General features: G+C 42.6%; 1 protein-coding gene across 2 annotated transcripts in view; it reads left to right on the top strand.

The window, feature by feature from the left end:
* The window catches only part of PREX1 (phosphatidylinositol-3,4,5-trisphosphate dependent Rac exchange factor 1), a 179,812-nt gene that overhangs the window by 42,878 nt on the left and 112,083 nt on the right, over positions 1–24,851 (top strand). The window lies entirely within an intron of this gene.

The following is a 24,851-nucleotide window of genomic DNA, read 5'->3' as shown; positions in this document are numbered from 1 at the left end:
TTGATCATTGGCTCGTGTTATTTATAACAATTAAAATAGCAGGTACGCTTCTCCTTCTACGTGCTGTGAACACTGTTAATTTTGCTTGCATTTAGTAGTCAGATTTCCTGTGGCTTTGTTTTGTGGGTACTGAAGATGCAAACATATATTTATGTTGATAAGTGAAGAGAAACACAAGCCATCAGTGCAAACATCTTTGTGCAGCTGCACTGCTAGGAATATCGCTTGCAGGGGGAGACTTAACTCCATCTCTTGTGGTTACAGCAATGTAAAATTGATGCTTCTGGGTCAGTAACAGCTTATGTTGCTGTGTGACACTTGGGCAACGGAGCTTAGTTTGCTTTGTGCAGGAGACTTTCAGCTCCTTGTGTTTCCTCTTAGTGGGTGCCTACGGAAGAGAGCACTGGGGAAGTCAGTTCTCACAGTGCTGTTAAATGTGGCAAGAAGTCTGCAGGCTGTCAGGAATCCTCGCCTTACAGCCTGATTGTGCCGTCATTCCTTCAGGTGAGGGAAGGGAGAGTTGCTGAATTACCAGGCACACTGACAAGGCCTTAGCCTTGGCACAGACGGAGATCCTGCTTGCAGATAAGCGTCCAGAGCCCAACCAGGTGCTTGTGAAGCTTTCATTTTGTTAGTTAAATACCTGAAATCCTGGGAATGGTGGAGATTGGGCAGTGAGAGCCTTGTGAATCCTCGAATATTAGAAATAGAACAACATCCTTTTTCACCATCTGATGAATATGTGGTCCTTAATGAATAACAAAAGAGCTTTGGAACGATGAGGAAACGTATTTTTGTCAGAGGGTTTGTAGGTAGAGTCAAATATAATGGTTGCTATGAGTGAGGGCTGGGATCCTTCCCTGTGTTGCTATGTGACAGCCGTGTCACACTTGATACCTGAGCAGCAAAACTGCATCTCCTATGTAAATACCTTCCCAGGCTTTACCCAATGAGTTGAACCTTTCAGACTCGGAGCTCCTGAGGAGTCAGCATTGTTGCAATCAGCACATGTGGAGAGGTTTATTCAACCTCTGGAGGCGGGCCTGGAGCAGGATCTCAGGTCTAAGGAACCTGGCAATGTTGTATAAATGTCAGCCTGACAAAGCCTCACATCTTTTGGTGCTCTCATTGTGGCTTGAAGCAAAAATTGAAAGGGTGCGCAGAGCTCAACTGTGACTCTCCTTAATTTCATGTAGCCCTGTATGAAGCAGTACTAATTTCTTCCTTGACTTGTTTCCTCCTAGCCTCTGGCTGCCACTCTCTCTGTGCAGAGCCTCACTTTAGCACTTGTTTACGCCAACAGATGTGCTTGTGTAATCTGAGAAGTGATTTTAAAACAAATCGCTGCTCTTATGCAAACATCTTCATAGCAGTGGCTGTTTGCAGTTTAGTTTAGATTAACTGGGAACGGTTTAGAACCTGACATAGGATACTTCCAGAAATATCAAAGCATCTCCATAGAGGTCTGCACCTGCTTAACTAAATGGCTGTAAATCAGCACCGTGGAAATACTGTCCTTCTCCTCTACATTTGAAAAATCTGATACTTCTTCATTGTGCCTTGAATTCTAGATAGGAGTGATTGCTTCCCCTTGGTTATTGTAACAGCCTCATGGCTTCAGTGCTGACTGTGTTCTTGCCTGCTGCTTGTTCAGTGTTTGCCAGAGTCTGAGCAGTGCATCAGTCAACTTAAACTTTTGCAAAGCATTAGCCATAGTTTCCTCAGTAGCCCAGGCAGTGAAATTCTAGTTTTGGCTTGGTGAAAGACTTAATCATCTAATTAAACTAGTGTAGACCTGTGTACAAATAATTCTTTAAATTTACAGGATGAACTGAAGAGATTTAAGATCCTAATAAGCACTTAAAGATCCAGTGGCTTCTAGCTAAAGCCTTTGAACTTTCTCAGTTGCCAAATTTGACTAGCAATTGCTTGAACTCTGAAGTGGCTTTGTTGTGATGTTTCTGTATTTCTGGAGTTACATCTGCAGCACTGAAGCTTAGAGATAGGTGAACTTGCAGCAAGTTAAAAACCACGACCCTTGTGGAGAGCCATGAAGGTGTGAAACCAGAAGTTGTAAACCAGAAGATCTGATTGTGCTGTGTCAATGAATAAAATGTTTTGCAGCATTTTGAAGCTATTCAGAGTAGAGTAAATTTCAGTTATTAAAAAAGAAAATTTCCCTGATTTTCTGCACAGGGCTGGATATGCTATATATCATATGCTAGGAAGAGATTGCTTTTACTCCTCTTCCTTGTTTTGTAGTTGTCAGGCTGATAGGGTTCATACGAGCAACTTAACTGTTCATTTCAGCAAATTGGTTTAACTTTCTATATCATAATTCAAGAACGGCATATGCTTATTATTGTTATTTTTATTATCATGTTTCTAATGTAAAATCCCTTTGCAGAGGGCTGGGAGCTCTAAGAGCACGATCACTGCTTTTATAAAATAACTTGAGTACCAATGATGAAATATCCAAAGCATACAGATTTTTTCATTATAATGGAGTTCAAGTAATTCCCCAAGTGTCAGTATAAAGTAAGGAGTCATTCCAGTAACTGATATTACCTCTGAGTAAGGATACCTGTTTTTTTCTCTTCTCTGCCTAGATCATGGATAAAGTGTTTCTTCATTACAGTGGTAAAGAAGCTCAGGGAGTTCTGTACTGCACTATTCTGCTGGTACCTTTCATGGAGAAAATAATGCAGTTGATTCATGCTTTTAGCAGGTTGTGTGTTGATGGTATCAGTAAGAGCACAGGATAATGTGGAACCAGTGATTTTAAGAGCATCTGCTTTACACAGGGAAGCTGTAAATCTCAGTGAGACCTGTCATTTCTTGTGTGCTTTGTATACAGGGTTTTAGGTTTTTCGCAGAAAATACTGCCACTTCCCTGTCTATGCAGCCAGTTCAGAAGCGATTTGTAACATAATTTACAAGGGCCGATTGTAAGTGCATGTTGTACAAAACCCATCAAAACCAGAACGTGATAGAACATGGGAAATGGGCAGACTTAACTTGTGAGATAGTCATCCAGTCACAGAACTGTCTCTGGAGCATAGATAGGGCAAGAGATTCTACAACAAACGAAATTTCATTGGGTGAGCCTGGGCATTTCAAACATCTTTGCATGACTCTCTGGTGTTACCTGGCATAAACATTCCCACAGTTACTGGTCACCATGATGAGCCTTTGGACAGGAGCGTGTCTTTGAACCATTTATTCTGTGCCTTGTGCAGTGGAGGCTAGTTGACATCAGTATGTGTGAATGAATATTTTTTAATCTGTTAACATAAAGTTTGTTTAAAGGAAAACAATTAGAAGGTGTTGATCCTCTCTTGCTGCTTTATTGCTGAATTTGAAGTGTCAGCAAGTCCTGCATGACTTGAAGTGGTACATAGTGGAGGTGCTCTTAGTTCTTCAATGGCAGGTGAGAGTCAGCAGTGAAAGCTCCCTGGAGGAAAGCCATGTTTCCTTGTGCATCTTTGGCAGGTAGCTTCTGTCGCCTTGCAGTTCAGCGATGCTTCCTCTCTGAGAGCTTTGCTTTTCAGCCCAAAGCTACTAAAATGGGAAAATAAAAATGTAAGTTAAAATCATTCTTGGTAATTGGGATAGCAAGGAGAATTTAAGGAAGACTGTGTATTTGTTAGTAGATTTAGATGTTTCTCTGGTATTGTAGGATGTATGCTGATTGATTTAATCTTTTTGCTGATTATGGAACAGTTTTGAGGAGCTTGACTTCCACATTGTCATCAAGCAGCTTTCAGAGAGGCGTCTCTTTCCTAAGGGCTATTTGCTTAAATAGCCATGCAAAATCCATGGTGACTGTCAGGAATAGAAGGCTCTTCGTGTGCAAGTTGAGTTCATTACTAGGAGACAGATTTTTGTGTTCATTGGTGAAGCTAAAAGTAGCTCCGTGTTTTCCTTGGTTTGGTTCCCTTCTGTTATCCTGGAGGCACATTTATTGACGCCCCCTGCCCCAGCTAGACACTGATGTTTTATCCATTGCTGTGATGTGTTTTCTGTTCTCAGATCCTTGTTTTCATGTTCCCTTACTGGATTTCTTTTTTTCTTGCCAGAAGAAATGAAAACCGGAGGGCCCTTCATTTGTACATTCTCCAAAATCTGTATCTTAAACCAGTCCCTTAAGAATATAAGTAAGTGAAAACAGAAACTACTCCCTGGAGTCTGGAAAAGCTCTATGATTGCAGTGGTTGGGGCCGAATTCTAGCTCTGCTGCTGCTTTGCAGTTTGGGGCGCTACAGTTCGTGACAAATTTGTTCCTGTTTTCATTTGTCCAGCTTATACAGCCACAACCCAATTCTCCAGGTGGTCACTGTCCTGCTTTGTGCTCCAGTCAGCGTGAATTCCCCCAGAACAGGGGTAACAAGGCTGGTGTCTCTTCTACACTGATCATGTTTCTGTTGGTCAGATATTAGAGGCAGCTCTGTAGTAGGACAGTTCTTGTCAGGTGATGGTTTCTCTGAAAGGTTTAGCTTATTCCTATCATGTTTCTCTAATGAGTCTCTGCTCACCAGCTAGGATGGTTCATACAGCTTTGATGTAGTTTGAAAGCATTTTCTAAATGTATCCGAGGATGTGTTCTTTTATTATTACGTATACCAAATGGGTCAAATGTGGAAAAACAAGATGGTTATGCAGTAAGTGGAAAACTGTTCATGGAAAGCTGGTATTTTTCAGTAGAAGAGAAAGCACATAAAAACCCCAGTGGGGAATAGCTCATAGATGCACTGAGTAAAGGAAACAGAATAATAGAGGCTGAGTTTAGATTTTCTCAGGGGTGCGATTTTCACCCCCATGGCATACCTCTTTGGCTTGACAGAATTTCAGCCATGCTTCACGCATGGAAGCAACTGACCTGCTCACCAAACCTGGCTGCCAAGTAAATGGAGAAGAGGTACCCTGGTGGTTCTTAAATGTTACGATGTGAGTGTCATCTCTGGAAATGATCAGAGACTTGGAGAGTGTGCTGGTACAATAAGCAGTCTGTGCTTGCTCTCTTCCTTCTACTTGTTCCTTAAGCAACTGCTCCTTGTTGCTGTAGGAGACGGGGCTGATAGGATCTGTCTAAGTCCACCTTGTGTTTATGTTCTCACATGGGGGATGTACAGAAAAATTATGATGCTTCCATTTTTAAAAATGAGGAAACATAAATGGAGAAGTTAAGTGATTTACTGCAGGTTGTAGTTTATTCCCGATGATAGGTAGCAACCATTTATTGGTGGGTTGCAAATTAACGTATTGCTAGTTTCTAGTTCTGTGTTTAAATTTAACAATATTATAAACAGATTGTGACTGGAGAACAATAAAAATTAACCCTTGACACTGAAAGACAATGACTTGCTAATCAACGCCAAAATACTTTTCTCTAAACAATCCTGTGTATTCTGGCAGGCAGTGAGTAATTCCTTTCTAGTGGGCTAGTCATGTTGATTTAAGAAGCTCAAGTCTCTAGAAACAATACACAAGAAACACAAAGGGTAAGAATAAGCAGGACTCTCAGGAGAGAAACAAATGAGAAAAAAATCTCTCGATGCTTCCTGTGAAATTCTTTACCCAAACAAAAGTCTCGGACAACTGAAGAGAGGCTCAGAGGAAGTGAAGATGTATACATGTTTGTATATATGCATACATAGTTGTTCATACAGAAATACAAGCCATGATATAATTTGTAGATATTTTGTTTTCTCTAAAATTAAAATCCTTTTGAACCATTTGTAAGTTGTGTTGGTGGTCTGACATGCAAGCCATGCTCCAGTGTCTAGCTGACAGTGAGGTCCTGTTGTAAATGGCTTTCAGAAAAGAAGCAAGAAGTGAGTGTTTGACATGAAATTGAAAGATCCAAAAGCAAAAAGACACCAAAGTCAAGAGAAAAGAGCATACAGACCCTGCCAGACCTTAAAACTGAGAGCATATCTTGAAGTAAAGAGAGTTACAAGAGTCAGAGCAGTAAAATGTCTCTGCTGTCTTTAGAGACCTTCTTGGACTGACCCCATGGAGCCAGCCTGTGTTGTGATTCCTGTCCTCGTGGGGCCTGGCAAGAGGCTGTCACAGCGGGGGGGGAACTTCCTTCTGATACAGCAGTGATGCATACGAATTCCTCTTGCCATTAAGCTAGAGTAAAACATCATATCCCATATTGTAACCCCAACGCAAGAACATTATAATGGGGTTTATGAAAGAGCGAGAAAAAGAAACAATGGAGCATAGAAATCTTGGCATGGTGTGTGATTACATTCCTGGGCAGTGCTCTTATTGCCTTCATTACTTTTCTTTATCATGTCAAACACAGCATTTAGTTCTGGCCTAAGCCAGAATTACTTTCTGAGAAAGTATTTAGCCATGGACTAAATGTTAAGCAAGGGCTCACTGAAATCATCCCGCTGAGATGTGGGCTAGTTTGTACACCAGGGCAGTGCATGAACCTTTGGAAGGCCAAGCTGGCCTTCTTGTCACCTCCTTCATTTCTTTCCAGCTCTGCATTTCTCCACCAGTATTCTCTATTGTTCCCTCTGCTGGGTCTGGAAAAGGCTGAAGGAAAGAAGTTTGAATTCTGGGAAGGAAATTGTCACTGGTGCTGTGCCTCCTTTAATAGACCATTTTTGATGATTGTGGTTGCAAAGTGAAACGCACATTATAGATATCAGGAAGCTATTTTGATGGGAACAGTGGGCTTTAGTATCTATAGCATGTCTTTGTCTGTGCCTGACTATTTGTTTTGCCAGAGGGTTTGAAATATTCTCATGTTTTGCATAGGATTTTCTTGAACCATACTGCTCCTTCCTTGCAAGTGAATGGTGATTGATTAAGCTTTTGCAGGAAAGATAAAACCAAGAAGCACTTAAAAACAGATTTTTTCTTTAATAACCTGTGGGTATTTTGTGGCTTCAGCATTCAGATCTCAAAAGTGAATTATTTGAATTAAATTGGAACTCTTATTAAATAAAACACTTTAAAAAAATGATGAAGAAATGCATTTCATAGAAATTGCTGTATTTAATTTAGGGAATAAAGCTTAATGTTGTTGGTTATAGTAGTAAAATTTTTAACGTTATTTAATTAAAAGCAATGAATTTTGAAGAGAATGCCTGAATAATGGGAAGGCTTTGTAAGTATGGGACTAATTAATTGTCTAGCTTCTGAACAGCCATTGCCATTATCTCCCTGCCTGCTGCATAAAGTGCCAGGAGCACCATAATGTGCAGGAGGACCTTGGACCAAGGTCTGTGGGTTACGCCTCAGAAGATTTCTGGCATCCCTGCACGCACGGGTCATTCTTTTAAGAGTTGTGCCCTGCAGATGAAGTTTGCTTTGTGACTGTTCCCCTGTAATTAGAAGCACTGCTGGCAGCTCCGGGGCAAGGGATAAGATAAAGCTGAGGTATCAGCCTGCCTCTACAGCCAGGAATTGACAAGGCATCAGGAAGGATGTGATGAAAGCTATGTAAATTAGCACTATGATAATGAGCCAGAAATCCCATCAGTAGGAAAGGAGCTGTCACCTTTAAGGCTGGAGTCAATACTTGTTAAATCTTTAGAGTGAGTCCGATTTAATCAACATGTGCATTTAAAACAGAGATTGATCCTTTATTACATGGAGCCAAGGAGGGAAGAGCAACAGATTGACTCAGTCAACACAGACGGTGAGCGCAGCGTAATTCCCGTTGGCTGAAGTGTCTGTGCAGCTGCCCTGATGGTGGCCCTTAGCATCCTCCCATCTGACCAGGGTGGCTTTTCAAAGTAACACCTTCCATGTATTTTGGTGACACCTTCGCATGCCAAAATGGCCTGCCAGACTTGTGTTTGTATGCAGACACACCGGGGTCATAAGAACACCTTTATCAGGGCAGGGAGAGAAAGCAATCCAAAGGGGGGGAGGAGAGGAGGGAACAAGCAGGAAGATCTTTTTGAAGAGACACTTGTCAGGATCTCTCTAATCTGTACATCACAGACTGAGCCTTATTTTTATGCTGATGGGGAGAAATCCCCACGCAGGAGGTTGTACATTGCCCTCTCTGTACTGCTGAAGGAACCGAGCACCGCGCCTGAGCTGCAGTGCTGGCATGCTGAGGACTTTGCAGACTGGCTCTTTGAAAGAGGGCACCTGCTTTTGATCAGTACGTTGGGTGACATCTCCTTGTCCTTCTTCCAGGAAGTTCTCCCATTCTGAGGGAGTTCAGCAGAAGCAAGTGCTGCTCGTGCCACCCAGCTTTCTTACTTGTAGCTCACCCAGGCTTGTGGAATGGACGCTTGAAGATCTCCCCATGCAACCAGCCCATCTGGCATCAGTACAAAGATTTCCTGCACCATAGCATGCGTGTGGTTTCCTGCTGTGGCTTCTCAGTGTTTGCACAGGTATTTTGTATCACCCACTTTCTGCCTGTGGTGGGTGGCTGGCAAGAAGAGCAAGCCCCCGTTCTTTGGCACAACTGTTCCTGTGTTGTTGGGAATGTTGGTGTCCAGGTTCTGATCAGCAGAGCTGTGTCCTAGGTTTGGTGAAGTGTCCTGAAGGTAATGGGAGGGAAATGAAGCTGGTGGCACTGTATCAAATGAGATGGGGATGTCTTAGTAAGTAGAGGGAAGGTCCTTAGATTGCAGAGAGTCAGATACCAGGGTTATTTTGTAGCTTGATCACTGCCTGTTACTAATTTCAGGACAAGGAGGCCATCGTTTTAACACGGGGAAAAAAAAAAAAAACACACACACACAAAAACAAACAAACAAACAAACAAAAAAAAACCAACAAACAAACCGGAGTATTGAAAGCAGCTCTCTGTATGCTTGAGCGGATGGAGAAGGCTGGAATTTGAGGCCACAAGTCTTTGCTTTTGAACATTTTGGGGACAAACCCCGTTCCCCTCCCTGACTATCAACCATGTACTTGCACCAGGTACTTGCTGCTCAGTTAACGCCTCCCATGTGCAGCCAGCAGGGTGTTAGCCACAGGATGTAGCAGCGAACCCCTTCAGTTGCTGTTATTTCCTTCACATTCTAAAAGCGTACACAATACGAGACTGGGACAGAGGGCCTGGTGTATGCAGAGCGGTCAGCTCTCCCCTGCTGAACCATGCCAGGCTTTAAAGTCAGGACACAAATCTAGCAGACCAAGCATTGCAGCCCTGTCCTCACTGTCTCCTCAGTTTAACCTGATCAGTGTGATTCTAGGAGTGGGGCTATCCAGGGCAAGTTTTAGGAAGACCATAGAGAAATGAGAGTGTTGTAGCTGAAACTGATTTGTTTCTGCCTTGCTTAAGAGTATCAGCAATAGTGCTCAGGTGAGTGGGTTACGAGGGTTATGAGGCAGTTCAGGAAGCTAAGGTGGCTCTAAGGGAATGACTTAATTTTTGTGAGGTTAGTGTTTGGCTGTTGGAGTTACCTCTGCTGCCTGCAATCAGGCTGCAATTGCATAAGCAGCGATGCAAAGGGGGAGTCAGGTCGCTGTGATTGCCTGTGGAATGACACCTTACTGCCAGCTTGTATTCCTTCCAAAATAGCTGGGCTGGAGAAAACTACAGACAGCTTCCAGGGATTGAAATAGATAGAAACAGGAAAAGGGGAAGAGTGATTCCCTGGAGTACGGAGAGTGGGCACGTCTACTTGGGCAGCAGCAGAGGAGGAGGAATGCGCTTACTTCCCTCTCTGCTTTATCAGCCATCTGTAGTGCCCTTAAAGACAGCTTAGATGATCAAATAAAGGTTTTAATAAAGGATATTTTGTTGGGATGGTAGTTGGTGGAGCGTTCAGAATTCTGTCTTTGGGCTTTTCACTGCACAAAAGGGATGAAACAAACTCAACAGAAGTTACTGCCTTTTTTCCAATTCTATAAGCTTTCAGGGTAACTTTTACGAACACTTATTCCTAAAAAACATATATATATTTTGTTTTTATCTCTTGTGTTTTCTATGAGGATGGCCAACGCATTGAATGCCGCACGTCTAAGTGCAACTTTGTAAGCATATTTTGCCTTTAAGTTGCTTTATGGAGTTATTGTGCAAGTTGGGTGTTGCTTCCCCCCCTTCCACTTGTGAACAGTCAGCTATTTAGGGAAAGTAACTGAAAATACATCCACAAATGGAGCCTATTTACAATCCAGGACCTCACATTTATTTTGTGCAAGTAAAATTGATCACTGTTTTAATACAAAACTGAGTTAAAACAGGCATTTATTTAATTGGCAGAACTTGAAAGCCTCGCTTTATTTATGTAGGGAATTCCGAGCATCTGAATAGATACACCACAAGTCACTGGCAATCTCAGACTGTTGCTTTTATTAAATTCTGGGGTGTTTTTCCACTCTAAATATTTTATTACAAATAAAAGCCCTGCTATGTGCGAGCACTCAGTAACTGGCAATCAGCTGAGTTCACAGATGCTGTTGGGTCTCTTGCAAAGGCTAAATTCAATCCAGTGTGTAAACGGGGGGGGGGGGGGAGGGGGGGGGGGATGAAGTGTTAAATAAGCTATTTGCTTTGGCCCGGCGCATGGTGGCAGGGGGAGCTGGGCTTTGGTCGAATATTTGGAGGTTTGTTCTTCAGGCTGGTAGGGATGGGTCAGTGGGGAAAGCAGTGCCAGCAGTGACTGAGGTGACTGATGATGGACTGATGTGGAGCCCCAGCGCTGACAGAGCCTGAATGCAGGAGCATCGCTCCAAAGGGAACTCCTTGTGTGGATTTCTTGGCTAGACAGTAGGTGCTACTATTCAGCCTCTAATGAAAAGGCAGCTGAGGGGAAAATATTTGCAAGGAGAAGATGGCAGCCTGAATGAATGGCCTGCTAAATGCCCCAGGCAGCACGCTGGCACGTTGGTGGTGCATCAGTGTCCTTTTCTTGATGTCCTTTTCTTGCAAGGGCAGTACTTGGGGCGGGATAGGGCAGAGGGGACGAAAATGCACACAATTCTAGCTCCAGGTCTGCAGACACTGACTACCTGCACTGGAACGCGGTTTTCAGAGGACTGGGCTGGTGGTATTACAGCCCTGAGCTACTAGGAATTGTAGTGCAAGGGAGAGACCTGTGGTGTTGCTGAGAAAAGGGAAGGCTGCAGAAACCTAAGCTGGGTTGCATTTGGAAAGGTGAGGAAGGGGGAGATCTCTTGTTGAACAAGAAGCGCCTGCATCACAACTCCCACAAGGTAACTCAGTTAACTTCAGATGAAGGGAACTCAAAACTTCAGCTGTTTTTCATTTAAAACATCAGGGTACTTTCAACAAACTGTTTTGATCACACAGCTGCTTTTGGTAAAATTAAAACTTTGGATGGAAAACCTCAGGAGGAGTTCCTATTTGCATCTCTCTAAAGAAAGAGCAAGTGGGTACCAAAGCTACATCTTTAGCTTTGCACTGGGGTGCGCACAGTCTAAAAGCTTAACTATCATCCCGTTTTCAACCCAGCCTTCCTAGCACAGCACAAAACAAAGTAGCTCTGAGTGAAGATGAGATCTGAAGCAGCCTGTACACCATGCAGAGCACTGTCCGTCCCCGGAGGTGCCGAGGCAGTGCCAGTCCGTCGTCCCCAGACCTTCCCAGCACTCAGACTGAGTCAGAGGCTACGGGATGCAGGGAGGGCAGCCTGCTTGCTGCAGCCATTCAGCTCAGGGCACAGCAGCAAGCTTTTCTCGGTTTCTGTCAACTTCCCCTTTATGTTTCAAATATAATGGTCTAATTCTTTGCTCTGATTCAGAGGAAGCTGGGGTTTTAGACCATGTGTGATATGATTGTGTTCTGCAGGAACATGTGTGCGAAGAAGAAATGCTACAATGAGTAGGAGCTTTTTTAGAGGCTGTCGCAACAAAATAAATGTAGTTAAGGGGAACTACGAAACCCAGCCCTTTGGCTGGTGTGGGGCAGTAGGACAGGAGGTATTTTTAGCCAGTGCTCTGTCTAGCTCTTTGACCTGGCAAAATGGCATAATTTTCCACTTGTCTGAGAAGGAATGGGACAGGTTGCTGCACAGTACTGGATGTGGTGCAGAATTTAGGTCTGGCTAGGCACCGCAGACTGGTGCTTTTTAGAACAGCCCAAATATTTCCAGTCTGTAATACTGGGCGGGAGCCCTAACATATAAATAAGCTTTCTTGGGGTGTTTCTGAGGTGGTGTGTGGATGGAGGGCAGCTCCAGACCACCCTACGGTGTGCTTGAGCTTCTTGCTAGAGCTTAGGGATGTAGTGGTATTTGTTTAAAAACTAATAATAATCCAAGCCCCATAAATCATGTTGTCTACCAGCAGAAGGATTTTTGGTTTGGTTAAAATTTTGGTGTAATATTTCATAATTAATTGAGGATTCTGTCCTGCATGCTTGTCCAGTTCAATCTTTGTCTCTCTTATGCCCAGTAGGGGAAAGTTGGCTGGAAAACATCACATACATGTACTTCCCCACAAACAGCAGAACCCTGATGGTGCACACTTTAAAAACGGTGCAGAGGCTGTTGGATTGGGCTTGGTTAGGAAAACTAGCTCAGATCAGCTGCTGCACTTTCAGCAAGCAGCTCTTCATCAGCTAAACTGTTTGTTCCTGCTCAGGGCTGGTGAAGAAAAATGTGCTTGTGAGGTTAATTTTTGTAATTCCTCTTTTAAACCAACATGTGAAAGATGCTCGCTCTTTTTTCCTCTTTTTTTATTTTTATTTTTTGTGTGTAAATAATTGCAAATGCAGCCGGGCAACCTTTGCAAGGTGCAGCTGTGTGCAGCCTGGCTTTCTCAACATGTAAGCATAACCGGTGGCTGGGTGCGAGCTCTGTCTGGGGTAACGTATGCAAAGCAGAGCTCCAAAGCTGTGTTCTCTTTGCTGGGGTAGGAAGGCTTTTGAAGCATTGTGCAGCTTGGGGGGGGAGGGGGGGGGAAGGAAAAAGAAAAGAAAAACAAAAAACAAAAAACCTTTAAACTGGGTTTAATCAAATTTTGAAATATTTACTGACATGTTGACATGAAACAGAAATGCTCCCTCTTTTTTTTGGAAGTCAAAGTTGACTGAAAAAGCCTGTGTGATTGGAGAAAAAGGGTACATCAAGTGCTAGGTAGTTTTTGCAAGTTTACTCCCTGTACTCCTTACAGAAATGGGAGTAAGGAGCTGATCAGAGGCCAGGGAATCAGAAGCTTCCTTCCCAGTCGCCATGGGTTGCCTTGGCTAAGCTGTAACCTTCTGAGTCCTCTTTGCCCCGCCACAAAGCAAGGCTGGGAATACTTTCCTTATGAAGTAGTCTTACTAAAGTCAGTATCTGTGAAACTTTCCAGTAAGTGTACTTGTCCTCACACCATACAGGCTTTGAGTATTTGAGTGGCTTGTTTATCACTTACTGACTGATTTATGGTTTAGGTTCCTTAATTGTAAAATACCTCATAATGGTCCTGTGTTGAGACAAGAGAGGTCAAATATTAAAACATTATAAAGATGAAAAAATAAATAAATTGTAACTGCAGATATGACGATGAACAGAGAAGAGGCAGGAGGCATTAGGTAATGATTTAGTGTACTTCGGTGCTGCAGTCTTCAGTGAAATGAGACCATACTAGAGCTGGCCTTAAACAAGATTGCTTGAATACCAGAAACAGTCCTTCAAGATGGAGAGGTCGGTTTGGGCTAACTTGTGCTGTTGAGACACTTGAGGGACTGCTTGCAGGACCAAAGTAAGCTTAAACTGAACTAATGTCAGGATCTGTATTGCAGCTCAAATATACTCTGAGGCTACCAGTTATCCATGCTGTGGAAGTAAGAGCAACTGTGCATCAGGGTGGGGAGCCAGGGAGCATGCCAGAGGGACTAGCAGTTTGCAAAATAAATACTAAAATGCAAATAAACAAGAAATATTTTTACTGAACATTTAAAAAAAAAAAAAAAAAAAAAGTCTACTCTTTGACTTGGCCTGAATTACTCCCCAGAACTGTATTTGTAACCGTTTCACTTTTACAAGCATTATTATTTAGTGAACTATGAAATAATTGTAATACAAATATTTAGTATGTAGGCAAAATATAGAAGTGTACGTCTCTGATGTACAATTGATATTTTTTTCCCAGAAGACACATAGCACAGCATAACCAGCAGTTTGAGTGAAGACAATACATTGGAGACTCAACTTTTAACGCATTCATTTCAGAGGGATGATGTGTGACGATCTTGTGGCTTTTGCTTGGAGAAGACAAAAATCAGTGTCCTTCAGAATCATTTTCCTTCCCAGTTACCTGTAGGTTAATCCTCTAGCTCACAAATAAGCATAGCTTTACTGACAACTTTATGAGGTGGGAGATTCATAGCAGGGAAAGCCTGAAAGCTGGCTTCTTGAAAGCTGCCCAAGGTGCATGAGGCATGTGTTATCTGCCGCCCTTTAGCAGAAAAAGGCTCAGGGCAATGGGAGTTCCCTCTTAGCCCTCCTCCTCCCCTTTCCCCTTATGGGATTTCTTTACATCTCACAAAATCTCGTTTTTCTGTACATTTGGAGATCTTGGAAACCTTTCATGGGCTACAGAGAGACAGCTACTCCTCTTCAGCTCCAGTGGTGCGAGTCCCAGAAGGCCAGGGGCTTGCGTGCAGTTTGCTCCCCCACTGAAAGCTGCGTCCTCACCCTCACACCAGAGGCACTTGAGCCCATTTCTCCCAGGAAATTTCAATCACTAAGGACCAGGAATCCTGACACTGTGCTGTACCAGGGCCCCAGTTGCTAGTTGTGAAGGAGCACAAGTTCCCGAAGTATTCACAGCCCTGGCCAGGGAGCCAGCACAGACACCGCTGCAGCTGGGAGCTGACTGCCGGTGCTGCCTGCAGCTGCTGCATGGGCAGATACCGGGATATCTCCTCAACAAGAAATGACAACTTGGAAACCCTGACCCACGGCTGCACCTGTGTCTAGTATGTCTGCGTGGAGACTGTCAAACACAGTCATTAATGCTCTCCCAAAGTCTGATGGGCAGTACACCTGAAATCAGGATGGTTTCACTGGGATTTCCTACAGGACTCAGTGCCTCCCATTTTACTTCAGCTGTAATGACTGAGTAATAGGAAACCTGTAAGTGCATAAGCAGATCCAGGCAAGTACTTCTGAGGACTTTGGTAAGGTGAAACGTCTCTAATTTTGAAATTTTACCTGATAATTTTGCAGCTCTTAATTTGATCAGTTAACAAGGTACTGCTCACTCAGTTTGTCTTGGGTCTTCTTAAAGTTAGGAATCAAGTTAGAGAAATGGTGCCCTAACTCTGCTGTGGTGGAAATGCACCCCTGAGAACACCAGAATATTTGCATACGTAAAGGAGATGCTCAAATATGAATACATCGTATGTGCATTTTGGAGTTTGGTTTGGTACACAACCTGGTTCAAACCAAGGATCACCAGTCTTGCTTGCCAGCCACTTGCATACACATTAATCAAGATCAGAAAGAAAACTGCTTGAGAAGATACCCATGGAAGCAATCTCAAGATTTAGGTCCAAAGCCTGATGCTGAACTGACGTATGAGTCTATTTAAGTACACGTCAGCCAGATGTGGACACAATGTTCATAGTGAAACGGGATCCTGGGATCTTGTTACATTTGCAATGTAGATCAATTTTGTGGGTCACCCGAGATCGTGATACCTGGGCCCCATGTAGATTCGCAGTGTGATTTGGAACAGTTGTCAGTGAACCTGGTGGCAGTAAGCTGAACTGGTCTGGTTCTTAGCTTAGAGATTCAGTTTAAGCTTGAAAATTGATATCATTCAGTATCACCGCATGGACCTGGCTGGAAGACTGAGGGCTGAGCTGTTAGCTGGCTCTAATGATGTGCGGGTCAGCAAGGTTGCCTGGATTCACACCCCTGCAGGTTTTGGCAGTTCTGCTTACTTGACCATCCACTTGAAGTAAAATTTCAGAGCCACAAGATTAACAACGACCAACTCATTACACTTACTCAGAAAACGAGTATGCAAGAAAAGATTCATTGTTTTTTGTAAGCTTTTATCTGCTCTCTATGACCCTTACCTTCTGAGGGGATAGCACAGGGGAAGCTGTAGCCTATATTGCAACTAATGTAATAAATTCCATGGACTTCAATGACACCAGGTCTCATTTTAAAACTTCCAGCTTTGTCTATTAAGTGTTTAACATGTTCTGACACTGTGACTGAAAAGAGACAGCAGAAAAGGGAAAGGACGCTCTTTCTGGTATCTAAATTATTTATCTTAGATCAGAAGTTTGAAATATTGAAGACAATCCAGTCTTTGCTACAATTACATTCAATGCCTGAACTTAGCTATCTCTGTTGGGAGCCACTTGATATTTCCAGTCACTCTGATGCTTTTACCTTCTTCTTGAAAAAGGAATAGCTGTGCAGAGCACGAGACCTGATGAAACGTTCCCTGTGCTGATCATATCTTTGCAGTTGGAGTTATCAGTAGTCAGAAAATGATTGCAGTCTACAGGCTTTTCTCAGCCATGGGCATTATGAATACAAGTTTTATGGGTCAGACTCTGAAGCCTTTTTACAGTGTTTACGTGCTCCCGAAACAAACTTCTGTTAGGTAAAGGCTAAGCAGACACAGACTTGTCAGGATTTGTTCCTCTACGTAAAAGAGAAATGAAATAAAACACTCCATTCAAACATGCTAAAAGTTTTTTGAAGAGTTCCATGGTGCAGTCAAATGATGAAAATTGTGATAGTAGAAAAAGAGAAGTCATGAAGAGGCTGAGAAAATGGAAGATATTTCAAAGGCTTACAGGACTTAGGCACATATCTTTTTTTAAGCTCCTTTGAAAATCTAAACAGATAATTTGTGATGACATTGAAAATGTGTTGGAGTCATCCAAGGTTAGATTTTCACAGAAGGGCTTCCTTAGGCTCTGGGTATGCAAAGGAGACAATTTTTATTTTAATCTACAGTAATTGAAGTGATTTGTGGTCACGTTGGGGAGGAGGGAGAGCGTGAAGAAGAGGCGAGAGAGCCAGAGTGCAGGCAATGCTAATAAATGAGTCCTGAAGGATTTAAAAGGTGAAAAAGGTAGCTGTTATTGGACTCTGAAGTGAACTGGGATCTTCAGACCTGCCTGCGGATGCAAATGTTAGTGACGGCAGGGGAGGAGGGCATAGGAGAAGTCAGCGCAATGGTAGAAGGCAGACAATGGGCTCCTTTGCAGCACCAGCCTGGCTTTCACTTCACAAAAAAGGTTTTTGTAATTCAAATGAGAGCGAGCCCTCCTTAAGAAAGGGATCTCTCTTTGGAGGGAGAAACACTGAGACATATTTCACTCTCACTTCCCTTTGGTTTCACCTTCCTTCATCAGTCAATGCATGAATGAATTCGGGCCGACCTTTTTTTTTGTTGCTGCAGTATTCTGGTGTAAACATCAGTACACCAGCAGTACTGATACAGCCCAGTGTATTTTTAGAGCTTTCTTTGTACTTTATTTTTCTGGGAAGTGCAGTTAGATCAGTTCTTTTGTGCTGAGTCCCAGAACACTGCCATGCTGAGAGTATCCGTGCACGTGAATTTTGCAGGTATTCACTTGCAGTGCACCCACAATGTGCCTGTGCATCCGTGCTGAGACACTCAGTCACTGGTTTGCTTTTAGACGTGATTCATTTGCACTCTATGCCCTGGAACTTTGTATTTGCAGATGCTGTGAGGCTGGTACAGGCGAGGAAGGTGGTCTGATCTCAACTTGTCACCTGGGCGCTCTTGTTGGAAAGAAAAGGCATTTCTGGAGTGTAGTTCAGCCTTTCTTCCTAGACGTCACTCCCAGAGTTCACTGATTCATCCTCTGAAGTTGCCTGCCTGTTGTTTTCTGTTGTGGAGAGAAGCTGCATCACTAGCTTAGGTAGACTTCAGCTTCTAGGGGTGTGCAAGCAGATGAGGTGAATCCTAGCCACGGTGACTTGTTGACAGATCCCGTCTTGTAGTGAACCCTTGTCAAGAGAGTCCAAGTAAATAACAAGTGATAGGAACGTCTGACTGCCTTGAGTACCACTGAAACTCCCAGTGCTATGCAGTGCCAGCATTTTGCAACTGTTTTTCATCAACTTTGATGCTATAGACAGTAAATCACTTGATGGCAAGACAGATGCAAGATAAATCAGCCAGTCATGGACGTAACTGCATGGGCCTTCAAATGTAAGATGGGTTAAGGACAAATCAGTTCAGGTTTTGGAAATGTCAAGCATGTAGTTTATATAAGCGGGACACTTCTCTTGTGTAGTCTATAAAGAAGTAGTCCAGATTGTTTATTTAAGCATTTTATTCATACATATACTTCTATGATTTTAAACAGCTCAGTTTCTGAATGCTTCCCAATATTTCATTTGGTATTTATCAGGATTCACCAAATGTGAGGCTGAGAAGTGGGGAAGATAAGGTTTCAGATTGCCAGGATCAGTGCTTAATTCACGATTATTAAGTTGTCAGTGTTAGTGGAGGTTTTGTAATATATATAGACATATTTATTGCTTATGTATCTATACCATTAAAAATAAAATCTGTTGAAAACATGCTTCAGACAAAACATCTCTCCCTATGTTATATCTGGATTTTGCAACTTAAGCTTGTTTTGTGATGGTCTTTGCAGTTTCTTCTGGGATAGAGTCTGCTTCTTCTGCAAGTAGTCGTGCAGTCTTTTGTAGAGAGAGATGATTCATGCTGTAACATCCCTGTGTTTGTGTGTGAACTAGTTATTGTAAATGGCAACACTTGAATGAAGTCTCCTTAAAGGAAGGAAGTGCGGATGTGGGGCATGGAGCTGGGGCAGGGGAGCTCACGTCCTCCCCAAAGAAGGTGTCCTCAGGAATACTGGAGTAAGAGTTACAAAGACAGAGATCTTCAAATTTCCTTTCAAAAGGCAGTGAGATGAGTTTCACAGAACATAGGTGATGAGTACAGGTAGTCCACCTCATTTCTTGTCTAACATAGCCCAAGATTATGCAAGGGCAGTAACCTTTGGAAAAGTACCATTTGAAAAACTGTACTAGAGTCTGTTTGATCTTCTGCTTAGCAGTAGGCAATGCTGCATGCTCACGGCTCAGGCTGCCTGAACTGTTTGCAGAGAATACGCTCAGTATTCCATAATGAGCATAACTTTCTTTTTTCTTGAAATCTTTTTTGGTTACTTAATAGTTTAGTTCCTCACCAGGGGATAGATCAAAAAATAAATATGTACCAATGAGTTTTGAGGTTTTAAAGCCAATTTGATACACAGGAAGCCTGAAATCAGGGCAATAAAGGATATTTCTGATGCTATTTCCTCTTGCTAAACACCTCTGCCTTGTAGGCCAGTCCCTGTTCAGCTGTTTGCTGATGAATTAATTTGGCTGTAGATCTGAGCTCCTTTTTGCAGAGTGCTTTCTCACAGCAGTAGCTCCTCATTGTTTCAAAAGGATCTAAAGAAAAATGTTCTCCATAAGTGAAATATCCTTTGCAAGAATTTCATTATCATGCACTCATCTGATGCTTAAGTTCTTTCTTCCTTTACCAGATACCGATAACTTAAAATGTGTTCTTAGAGAAATCTCAATAGGGCAGCCAGTAATTGAGCAATGAGTGAATCCCAGGCTGCCAATTTACAGCGGAAGAGCTACAGTAATTCGTTCTCTAAAAGTAGGAGAATCGCTTCAGTCTCTCTCTGCTTTGCATGTGTCATACTGATGATGTCAAAGGAGTTCCTCCTGACTGAAGATATTCTAACTGAAGCTTCACTACTGAAAAACCTGAATCAGACCCTGAGTTCTCCATATGTGTTCTGGCTTTTGTCCAGGAATATAAGAGGTCTTTGAAAATTAATTGTCTGAATTTATACAAAAATTACTTCATCGGTCATTAAAATCCAACTGTCTCTAGGATGGAAGTCAGATTTTGGTTAGTATTGTGCAGGACTGCAGGATGCTCCAGGAACAGCAGAGCTGAAGAAGGTCCACCCCCAGCTGAAAGGACTTGGTTCCCATTTGGTTAATAACCCGGAGCTGTGCTAGCATGCAGTGAAAGATCTGCATTCAGGTAGTTGCAACATGCTTAAGAGGAAGTGCTGAAAGGCTTAGTTTTCTATAGAAATGCAGGCTTACTTGTTCTGAATAATAACAATGCTAAAGATGCAATGGGATTTATTTTGTATAAGTAGCCCCGTGCATTCATTGTTACGTTATTTTGAGATTATCTATTGCATTGTCACTTGGACTTTAGTGCAGGTGAGAACTCCAGTTCACATGTAGGATGCAGGATAGTTGTGTTTCCTGTTGTTTGTGTAGAGCCTTAGGTTGGAAGCTGCACATCTGATAGAAAGAAAAACATGGCCCAGGATGGCAAGGTTCAAAGCTAACAGTTGAGTACCATGAGCAAGGATGCACCTGCTCTTAAAACACAAGCTCCAGCAAACACTCATTTTAACACTCATTTTAAATCACTGGACTATTTTAGTAGAGCCACGTTTCCACAGGACTGCCAAGCTGCTTTGCTAAAGACAAAGGAGTTTTTTGGGACATGATCAGTACTGCAGTGGAGTCAAAAGCATATCTGACAGCTACATTCAGTCCCAATATTTACTCAAGTGATTAAAAAAAAGAAAGTGAAATTACACTTGCAAGTTCTTGTTCAAATCTCTGACAGATTTTACTGTGTGTTGTCAGAGACAGATCAATGTATATATATCCCCTATGTTGGGGTTGCATGGTTAGGAATAGTCGGATGGTGAAATTAATTGTTCACCTCACCTCTTTGTTTTTTCACTGGGGGCACATTTTCTTGGAATCAAAATGTCTGCACTTGCAAGGAGCTTTCAACAACTGTTTGCACAAGTGTAAAGGTGTAAAGGAATGTATTTGTTTTAACACCGAAGATACTAGGTACATATGGATCCCTGTGTTGTTTTCAGTGCTGATCACTAATGGGTCTAACAAACTTGTCTGTCACTCAAGGACAAGATGAAATTGCAGTCCCCTGTTCAGAACACAGGTTTCACAGGATTGTGCTTTCGGCTCTGGCTGAAATCCTTTTGGATATGCTCACCATTGCCTCATCACTGTTTCTGTTCTCCTTCCATTTCCCTCTGGGTTATGCACAGTGTGCCTGCCTTGCTGTTCAATCAGAAATCTCCCGGCCTGTCCGAATGTTTGAGGAAGTGCCCCCTTGAAAAGAGGCCCCAGCAAACTCTCACTGCCTCGTTCCCGGGATTTGCCGTGCGTTACTTACACTAGATGGAAGGTGCTAAACACTCATTTACTATAATGAAGTTAAGACTGCAAGTCAAAGTTTAACAAGGACCACGTGAAAAGCATTTGAGACAAATCCTAGCTGATTGAGGCTACCATGCCAGAACAACTCCCAGTTAGCAGACTCTTTCCTAGAATTGTGCTTTATGTTTTTTTGGTTCAGAGGTGGAGCAAAGACATCCCAAGGAACAAAGTTTCATTGCAGACGTGGATTTTAAGGATAAGGAACTGGAGAATGAAACCTCTTTAAGAAGAAGGGGCCGTTAGAAATGCTTATTTGGTGAAATGAAGTTGTGTACCTAAATTGATTTGTAGCGTCCTACTCTTTGTTGGAAGAAGAAGGCTATTTTTCAGTCGTTATGAACTCACCCGGTACACCATAGTGCAGAAAGGAAGCTTTTCACTCTGCTTCTTCTAATTTGTTATAGGTTTCCTTGAATTCCGCAAGGCATTGTGCTGTAAGACAAACTCTGAGCTGTGTTTATGCATGACATGAGGGGCCATCAGACATGGCCTGCTGAGTTTGGAAGCAGCAGATCTCTAGGGCAGCAAGTCACAGTGCACAAATAAATGTTATGTTGATGCAGCAGCAGAATTTTAAACAAAAACAAATCCTCTGTGGGCTGTTTTCCTAATGATTAGCACACACACATAGAAGATGAGACCTTTGCAGAGCTTTGTCAGGAGAATGAAAATCTACCGGCCTGCCTTCCCATTTTTTCTGTGCGTGTTTTTGTTCAGGAGCCATGGGCTGCGCCGGTCCCTTCTGATGTGGAAGCAGTAGCCTCCTGTGCAGCTTGGGTAGCTCAGAGACCTGGGTCTGCCCAGCGTGAGCACAGCAAAACACTACAAATGGCAAGAGAGCAAAATCAACAACTGCGGGGATTTAAAAAAAAAAAAAAAAAAAAAGTCATTTTTTTCTGCCATCCTATTTTTTTTTGTGTGTGTAATTTTTAACCTTGTATCAGTCACGACCAGTGTACATGCAGGTAGAAGAGAGCAGCCAACTTCTGTTACCTGGTCATCTCTCTAGCTCTTCAACAGCATATTACCCACCCGATATGTCATTGTTTTAGTGAAGTTTGTATCATAAGCTGCTATACTTCCCCTGAAGTCATGCTAATTTGTAAATGTAGGAAAATGATAGCATGTTGTGGTAGAGGGTTTTGATTTTGGTTGTGGAGAAAAGATGCTCATGGTCATCCTGTGGCATCCTAGGAAGGAGCAGGCAGCATTTGACTCTGCAACATTATAAATGGCCAGAAAAGCTCCTATCCCTTTGAGTATTTACTCTTTAAACAGTATGTTTTGGAACATAAATGAAATATAGGCATGGCAAGTTGCTAAAGTTCCTCCTTCCCCCGTTTGTCAAGTCCTGCCATAAATACCTGTCTGATTTTCCAGATAAATCACTTGTTCTCATAAAAGTTCATACCACTCCCTGTAGCTGTGTTCCCCAAAAAGAGCTGTGCACCGCTTGTGTAGCAGGCCTTAGGGGCTGTCACCAGGTGAAGGGAGGGATGGTTTTGATGCAGAAGAGTCTGGAGCCCAGTATAAAACCAGTAGCACCAAAATAGCTTGATGTTTGGAAAACACTGACCTAAATGTCTGAACAAATCTCTGGGAAAAGGGCTGCTTTTTCCAAGCTTGAAGCAGTTTGGAAGGGAAGTGGTGTTGTCATGTGAACAGGGCACACAACATTAGCTCCACGAACTGCTGGTTAGTAGGCTGCATTTATCATGCTTTTAATTTGAGCGACTGTGCTGCAAAAGATTCTGTTTGCAGATGAAAAAGTATTGAGAGCTGGGGAACAAATAGTGCTGCGTCCAGTAAGCTTAGATTTTTGTGGCTGCGTTTTGGAAAGTGTACTACTAAATTTCTAGGACGAAAATCTCGTGTAGCTCTCTTGTTTTTAATGTTACTGGAGAGATTGCTGCTTGTGCACGTCAAGACAAATCAGAGGCTTGTAGAAGATCTGATAAACTAACTAGTAAGTTGGCTGCCTCTTTCCCTGTTAAGTATTTCATACTTTCTATTTTCTCTTCTGAGCTTTTCTCATTTTTTTTCTTTCTCTCTCTTTCTCCATTTCTCATGTTCCAGTTAAATGATCTTTTCAGACAAGCATCACAGCAAAGCTGTTTTTTAGATTAACACAGACTCTGCTTTTTTATTGACTGGCCTGTAACAGCTAATGTGATTTGCACTTCTGTTTACCATCTTTCTATTATTAGACCCAAGTTACTGAGACTAATATGCAGGTAAATATTAGTCACCAGTGGAGCTGCTAATTGTCTAGATTAATTAATCGTTCCAATTGGATTTGTTGTCTCCAAACAGATGTGATTAAAGCAAGGAAGAGTCCCCGATTGGCTTATCTTTTGTGAATAAGTGACTTCAGTATGACGTGCTACCTCACATCAATCAGATACCTGACTCTTAAAGCTCAGATATCACACCCAGCAGTGAAGTGGGAGGGCAACAGCTATACCTGTCAACCCTCCTGCCATTAATCATCCTGCTGAACACTTCATTTCAGACACTTCCTGAGTTTTCCAAGACGCTGGGCAGTGCATTCACATAGCAGCAGTTCCTGGCCAGGTTAGTGGCGAGGTGGCTGGGCTGGCTTTTATCAAATGGCCTTACTGCCACTGGTGCAAGTCCTGTTCCTTTACTGCAGGAATCTGGTTTTCAGACTTCTCAGTCCACCCAACCTGCTCCAAATTCTCTATATCTAGCTGGAATCCAGCCAGGATCCCCTTCCTGTTTAGTAATACAAGGGGAGGAATGTGCTTGTAGGCCTGGAAATTTGGTCACAAAAAAGTAGATTGAGAACCCCAGGGCCCCAAACAAATGTAGGGGCTGTTTGCTTCATTTATTTTATTTTATTTTATTTTATTTTATTTTATTTTATTTTATTTTATTTTATTTTATTTTATTTTATTTTATTTTATTTTATTTTATTTTTATTTTTATTTTTATTTTTATTTTTATTTTATTGGTGCCTGTCCTGTAAAGTCTGAACGAGTGATATGTTATAGAGCCACGGCTTCCCAGAAACAAGGATGTGCCATTTTGGGGGCTGAAAGTGAGACGCAGGGACACGCTTGCTGTCTTCCAACCAAACTAACAGAGGCAGAGGCATTCTGTAAGCTCTGAGTGTGTTTCAGTGGCTTTGCTTCTTATCATGTTGTAAGCTGCTGACAATCCTAACAGGCAAAAGGGGAGAAGGAAAAAAGAAAAAGCTGAGTGTGCATCAGCTGGCACGAACATTGCTGAGGAATGGACAACTTTTAAAAGTCTTTTATTATCAAGCTGTAGCAAAGCTGCTTTGTACCATAAATACAAAGAATTGACCCGTTTCTCCTCTGTCTCAGGTGGGTAGGACAAGTTCTTTCCTTCTTTGTTCACAGTACTCCCCAGGGCTCACCCTTTGTGTGGGAGGCAAGTTAGAAGCCACAGACAGGGAGAAAAGCCCTCTCCTCTCTCGTGCATGGGTGTTGTAGTTTATCAGAGCTGGTTCTGCCTGCGCTGCTTTCCTTTCAGTCTCACCTGCAGGTAGTTGCATCTCTGTGCTGATCCTGCTCTCGTTCAGAAGAGCCTTTTAGCCAACGGTTGCTGAAAAAGCAGAGATTTGAAGTAGAAATACTCCAAAGCATGCTTCGCTAAGTCCTTCCC

This window comes from Aythya marila, assembly GCF_965140915.1.
Source record: "Aythya marila genome assembly, chromosome: 16".
NCBI lineage: Eukaryota > Metazoa > Chordata > Aves > Anseriformes > Anatidae > Aythya > Aythya marila.
This window is presented reverse-complemented; position numbering and strand designations above follow the sequence as displayed.